Genomic DNA, 7,074 nt, shown 5'->3' with positions numbered 1-7,074 from the left:
TGAAATTAAATTGTTCATTTATGCTGTCTGCCATCTTCATTTACTCATTTACAGTTAAATCTAGACTGATGTCTACATGTATAATCTTCAATCTTCTTACTCTGTCAAAAGAAAGGTAACACTTGTGAGATTCATCAAGAGGTGTAAGTATCAGCCTAAATTTCACTGGCTATGAGCAAATGAAGATGGCACACAGCATAAATGAACACTTTTATTTTATTTTTATATAATAATAAAAAAATTCCAACATATCTGATATATAAAATACATATAGACATGCTGTGAATACAACTGTTTCACTGAGTTTAGTAAATCTGTCAGTTCTAGATTCACCTATCAAATGGAGACAAAGAACGTGTAATCACCTAATCACTTGTCTAGGGAGATGTAGACCTTCCACCTTGGCAAACACAGACGGCTGGATGGACTCAATATGAAAGCGAGACAATAGCGGGTTGTCAGCACCAGACAAAACTTGCCCATGTGTGCTGTACGACACATTATGCAGCTACATTATGCATATTGCATTTGCAGTTAATATTTTTGGTTTGTGCAATCATTTTTAATGTCATCACTGGTTTCTTTAATATCTTATTTTGTGCAATTTTGTTTTCCTTCCTCCCATATCTACAGTTAAAAGCATTTATAACTAAAATAGCCTCAGGAGGCACCCATATAGGTTGACATAATCATCTGAATGATGGCCTAAAAAACTGGAACATGAGAGGGGAATGGTTGCAGGTATATATAAGCTTCTTCTCCTTTCCTCCCCTAATAGCAATATTCAAGCACAGAAAAACAGATCAGGACCTTGGCATCTCACATACCCCACATGAATGGGATAGAATCTGGCATTCAGCAACACTGTCCAACTGTGTAAGATTTAGAGTAATACAATTGAAAATACTGCATAGAACATAAATCACCCCCTCCAGACCTAAAAAGATGAATCATTCTCTCTCAGGCTTATGCTGGCATGGTTGTGGGGAGGAGGGCATTCTTGTGCACTCCCTATGGTACTGTCCAGCAGTTAAAGCCCTCTGGGAGTCAGAGATATTCTGTCAAACATCCTAAACACATAAGCCTTAGCCCAGAGACGTGCTTACTCGGCATCCAGCCCTAGACTTCCCTAATCTTATCAGCACGGAAGATGCTGGGGCATCTCTGTCATGCTTGGACAGGGGAGGGGACGGTATATGGGAGACAATAAGTTCATTTCTGGACTCAGAACATCTCTCCCTCCTCTCCCTGTAATATAATAATGACCATTGTTGGACTTGTAATACTATAAGTAATGTCTTTTTTTGAGTTTATGCTCAAGAGGAAAGTATGTGATGTAAAAATATGTGAGCATGCAAAGTATGTGTTTGTGTTGTTAAATCATGTACATGCTTGTGTTCCTATCGACACACTGTGTGTCAAATAGTAGCACATGCATAAAGTACTTTAAAACTGTAACCCCACCACCCCTGTGTCCCTTTCTATTGTGAGTCTTTTCTGTGTGATAGTCATGTCTTCGTAGTGTTATCATGTCTTTCTGGTGTGTCTAGTTTTGTAAAATCTGTAATAAAAATTTTAAAAAATTTTATGTAATTTTTCAAGTGAGAATACCAACTGTTCCCCCATGTTTCTGTGTTTCTTTAATTTTCTGAAGCAAATTGAATTTGAAATGATTTATCAAAAAAGACATTTGAACCGTTACCTTGGGCATTAAGAAACCGTGTAACGGTGACATTGATTGCAAAGACCAAATGATACATTGTTTAAGATAAAATAATTGAGACATTCATTGAAAGTAAGAATAATAATTTGAGGCCTGTCAGAGATTAGTCTTGTCAGACTGTAATCAGACTTTGCTTGTTTTGGCTACTTAATGCTTGTGAACTTCTGCTTGTTATTGATACGTTGATACTTAATATTTTGTTTCACAATTTACACATTTTTGTTATTTATATGTTTTATGCTACAGTGAAATATAACTATGTCAGTGAGCTTTAAGAGTGTTTTGTTTTACAAGAAACCTTGAAACCTTGCTTTGTATGAAAGGTGCAGTAGTACAGTGGTCAGTATTGACATTGTATGATTTTTAAACCTCATTATGCAGTTATGATGAAGTAAAACTGGATCTTTAATAGTTTGATTTGTGCCTTTGTTATTCTGTTTGAGACTGGATGCATTGACTAGCAAGACAGAGCCAGTCTGTTTGGAAAGTAAAATGTGCAGCAATAGATTTGTTCTAGCCCCCATGTATTACAGTTACTAGCTTAATTTTTGCACAAGGCAGTAAACATTCATGATTAGATAAAAACATTGTTTTTTCTAGTTGGTAGTGATGGGAGAAATGTTTCATGGAATCAGTGGCGAAGTGAGACATCTGTTATTTGTGTGCTCTCTGCTACAGGAGGCCTACATGTAGACCTCTGCCACATGGTGGAGCCATAAATCATACCACCACAGGGACAGCTCTGATGTCCTGCACCTCCATAGCACCTCCTTGTTTTTTTTCAATATGCAGCACTTCAAATGACGTTTGCACAGATGAGAAATGTCACATACTGTTCCTTCATTTATTTACTGTCATATTTATCACTATGCTGCCACACAGCAGTTAAATTTACTCCAGTGATCTTGAAGAGCAGTATATATAGAGGTAGCAGTAGGGCTGAGTAGATTCATCACTATAGAGTTGTCCAGCTTCATCTTTACTGCTTTACTTCTGAGTTCTTGAATCTTCTCCAATACTGTGTCCTGAGCAGGGAAATAACACTGCTACCTTGTTTCTAGGTTTAAAAGAGATAGATAGATAGATAGATAGATAGATAGATAGATAGATAGATAGATAGATAGATAGATAGATAGATAGATAGATAGATAGATAGATAGATAGATAGATGTCATGACTGGCCAAAATAACCTCACACTGATGGTTTCTAAAAATCTCTAAATTTTTTGTATAAATATTGTCAATGAAGGTTGGAAATTGTGGGATTTAAAAGAGCTTGTCTGACTTTTTTGAAGAAAATTTTTAAGGATGGCAGTTGGAGTGCGCAGTTGGCTCCAGCTAGCAAGTGGATTTGTGCCTAAAGACAGCAGACAACGCTGAAGATGTAATATATATCACAATCCTCTAAAGTGAAGTTACAGCAACACCACACGGAGTGAGCAAGAGAGAGGGAGAGAGAGAGAAGCTAGTGCTAACTGTTCAGCTAAAATAACTAGCAGGTCTGAACAGCATGTAAACAACTGCTGAGTTAGTGAAAGTCGCTAAAAGGAGCAGAGAGTGCTGGAGTAGAACAAGTGTAAGTTTAAATGTACAGCAGGTAGTTAGGCAATGGGATGAAGAAAATAGCAAGTAATAGAAACTGACTGGAGATGGGATGGGACACCACACTGACGTCAGTACACTACCACGTTAACGTTGTCACTAGTATTAGTAAAAAGACATCAGTAGAAGTAAAAATGTTCTCAGATAAAATAACAAAGTCAGTTAAAATGTTTCTGAATAAAGGTGTTACATTTGAAAATGAGGATGGGTAAAATGTTATATGGTGATAATAATAATATATTGCGAAACTATAAAATTTAAGTACATCTTTAGTTTACCAGATATATCAGTTCTCAGGTGAGAACAGCAACAAAACCACCCAATTAATAGCAGTTAGGCACTTTGGAGCCTGAGCATACACCTGATAATTATTAATATACTAAGACAGTTTTTGATTCAATTGATCACTGTGGAGGATGTAGTGTATATGACATTATACAGAGGTGTTTCTGATATTTAGCCTACCTTAAGTGATAAAAATGACGCGTGTGTGTGTGTGTGTGTGTGTGTGTGTGTGTGTGTGTGTGTGTGTGTGTGTGTTCACAGAGATCAAAGAGCCTCTTAACAAGCTGGTTCGAACACCTGTGTCTAGCTGGAAGAGAGATCTGGGTGAGATTTTGACTCAGTGAGCCTCTCAAACGGCTGCTATTTGTGAAAAAACGGTAACTCCTCTCAGAACCATGAGCAGACCATGACAAGCACAAGACCTTCATGCACTGCAGATCTGGCTTTGGTGTTTCTAGAGCCAAAAATGTGGACAAAGGAGCAAGTTACAGAAAAATGTCACTTCTGCATTTTTGGGGAAATCAGCTCCTGAATTTGTATTGCAGTCAAAGGGAGAGGTGGAGGGTACTCCCATCACTTTGAGGCTCACATTCAAATTCTGTAAGTCTCTATGATAGACACATTCTATGAAACAATTTTTCTACTATCCAGGAAGCTGTGATGCGTGAAGACTGAACTACAGAATGTGGCCGTGAGGACGAGTTAAACAGAATTTTTTCAGGAGTTCTAGAGCTTCTCCCACTCTAGCGATGATGTCATCCACTCTAACTCTGAACATTCCATGCAATACACACCCATTATAAAGTCTGAAACGGTCTAAAAAAAACGTAAACTGCGATTTTTTGTCAAAATACCTATTGAACCCAAAAGAGTCTCAAGTCTTGTTACCCATTTAACATTTCAACCATTTTTCTACGTTGAAGTATGACTCAGCAGTAGAGCTCCAGAGTTGGTCATTTTGAAGACGTCTCCCCATTCATTCTCTATGGGAATGACCTGAATTCTGACCAGCCAGAATGTTTTGAAGAGAGTGGTTGGTATTGTCCAAGATGGCCTGCATCTTACATTGCAGTCCAGACTCCTGCCAAGCACAAACCCAGCTTTTTGACCAGCTTGTCCAGTCTGCTTGTGTTCATCTTTGACATGCTGCTGTCCCAGCAGACTGTAGCATAAACAAGGACACTGGCCACTACTGATTAATAAAACATGCAGCATTTCATTGCAGACATCAAAGGACCCGAGCCTCTTGAGGAAAAAGAGACAGCCCCTTCCGGTAAATGGCATCCATGTTCAAGGACCAGTTCAGCTTACTCTCCAAGTGCACACCTAGGTATTTATAAGTGTGCACCACCTCAATGTCCTTCCCTCTAATGTTGAGTGGCTGAAAGTAGATGACCATCTCCTTGGTCTTCAAGGTGTTCACAAGGAGGCAGTTCTTGTCGCTCCATTCACTGAAGGCCATCGTCAGATCCCTGTAGGAACAGAGCCAGAACAGTCCCCTGTGGAGACCCAGTGCTGCTTATCACTGTCTCTGAGACACCCAGCCTGATGTACTGTGGTCGTCTTGACAGGTAATCCACAATCCAGGACTTGAAGGAGGTATACACCCCCATCCCTTCAAGCTTGTCTTTAAGAATCTGGGGTTGGATGGTGTTAAATGTACTTGAAAAATCAAAGAACATAATCATCATGTAACCACCTCATCCAGGTAAGAATGGGACATGTAACATGTAAAGGACGGCATCATCCACTCCAATATGTAAGGAACATATTGGAGTGGATGATGACAGACAAATGTAGACAAACTTTAGGGGACCTGGTGCATGTTCAACATGTGGCCTCAGAAGGCAGAGAAGCAGCTGCTCCCGGGTCTTCATGATATGTGATGTGAGGGCCACCAGTCTGTAGAATAAATTCTAATAAACTAATTTAGTAATTTAATGTTAAGTTATGTTTCTAGTCTTGTTATTGTGGTTATATTACCTTGAAAATCATAAGCTTAATAATAATAACAATAATATTGTGACTGCATCATCTGTTGTAGACTTCAAATATACACATTTTTTTTCAATGATGGCTGCCATTTCCCCTCTAAACACCAAGGTAACAGCTCTTCTTTATGACAGATCCATTATCTTTACAATCAGAAAGTTAGATCCTTTAAATCACTTTACTTCTAAGAAAGAAATAAATGAAAAGTGAATAGTAACAACATGCCTTCTAGTAGATGAATCAACCCACACTTCACACCACCACAGAGCCTCTATCATTGCAGGACTCCTTCTCATTGATTATTTTGGTACCATCACTGGAGAGAATTTTGAATGTGTGGTGGGAAGCAGGTATCTGACCTCAGAGTTGCCTTTGTTTGAGAACATGTGTAAATGTTTGAGTGTGGAAGTCCTGAAATAGAGGTAGAAGGTTTAAGTTTCTGATGTTTGGCCTAGATCTTGACCTGTGTGTATGTTGATATCAGTCTCTGCTCTGGAGATTTAAGTGTGACTGGCCACTCAGTTACTGCCACAGAAGTAGATGAACTTGCCAGCATCTGTAAGAGTGGAGCAGCTTCAATGGGGTTGTGGTGGGGTTCATATGGTCTGCTGCTGTTGAGTAACGTGGAAGGGATGAGGTGAAACACAGTCTTTCTTCACTCTGTGGAGATGTTGCAGTCCTGGGACCACAGATTACCCCACACGGCGCTGCAGGACATTTCAACAGACACGGTCACACAACAATTCTTTATGTGCCTCTGAGTACATGTCAGGCCTGTGTCACACTTTCACTCTGCTTTGTAAATGAATCGTTCATCAGCATTAATGTTCATGTGGAGGATAAAGTCAGTTTTTGGAGTACATCATCTAATAATTGTGTTTGCACTTCTCTGTCTTTTGTACAAGTTGAGTGTTGTGTTTTCTGTTGCCCTAAAAATTCAATAAGTTTGTAGCTTGTAATATTACTTACACATATTATCTGTGCAGAGCTGCACTCTGATCTGTCATCTGTAATCTAAGGAAAGACTCAGACTCAGAGGTTGGATGTGATTAGATCTAGTTTATTTTGGATTAATCAGTTAACAGTGTGTGTGTGTGCTGATTAAAGTAGTGTAATTATTATCAGTTCAGGTCACTGAGTTGTAGAATTGCATATTAACATAATTTTACAACTTGGACAGCTCTAAAACAGTGTTTTATCTTTCTAATAAATTCAACAATGTAATGATGACATGATGTTTTCATTTTGTAAAAAGTTTAACAAGAGAACTTAACATCCATGTCTGTGTTGCTTCATTTAGTCGTTGTTGCCATAGTAAAAAAAAAGTTGAGATTAGGTCAAAAACAAAAATTAAAACATTAATTTGAAATGAGATGTGAAAATTTCTGAACAATTTTTGCATGTGGACTCATACGTCTCTTTCTAACAGTGTTGAAATGTTTTACCAATGATATAACTCCCCCCACCCACCC

Source organism: Seriola lalandi, unplaced genomic scaffold (genome assembly GCF_002814215.2).
Source record: "Seriola lalandi dorsalis isolate HSWRI2012SDOR001 ecotype SW California unplaced genomic scaffold, Sedor1 jcf7180002054972, whole genome shotgun sequence".
Taxonomy (NCBI): Eukaryota; Metazoa; Chordata; class Actinopteri; order Carangiformes; family Carangidae; genus Seriola; species Seriola lalandi.
The sequence above is the reverse complement of the archived record's forward strand: the minus strand, read 5'-3'. Positions refer to the sequence as shown.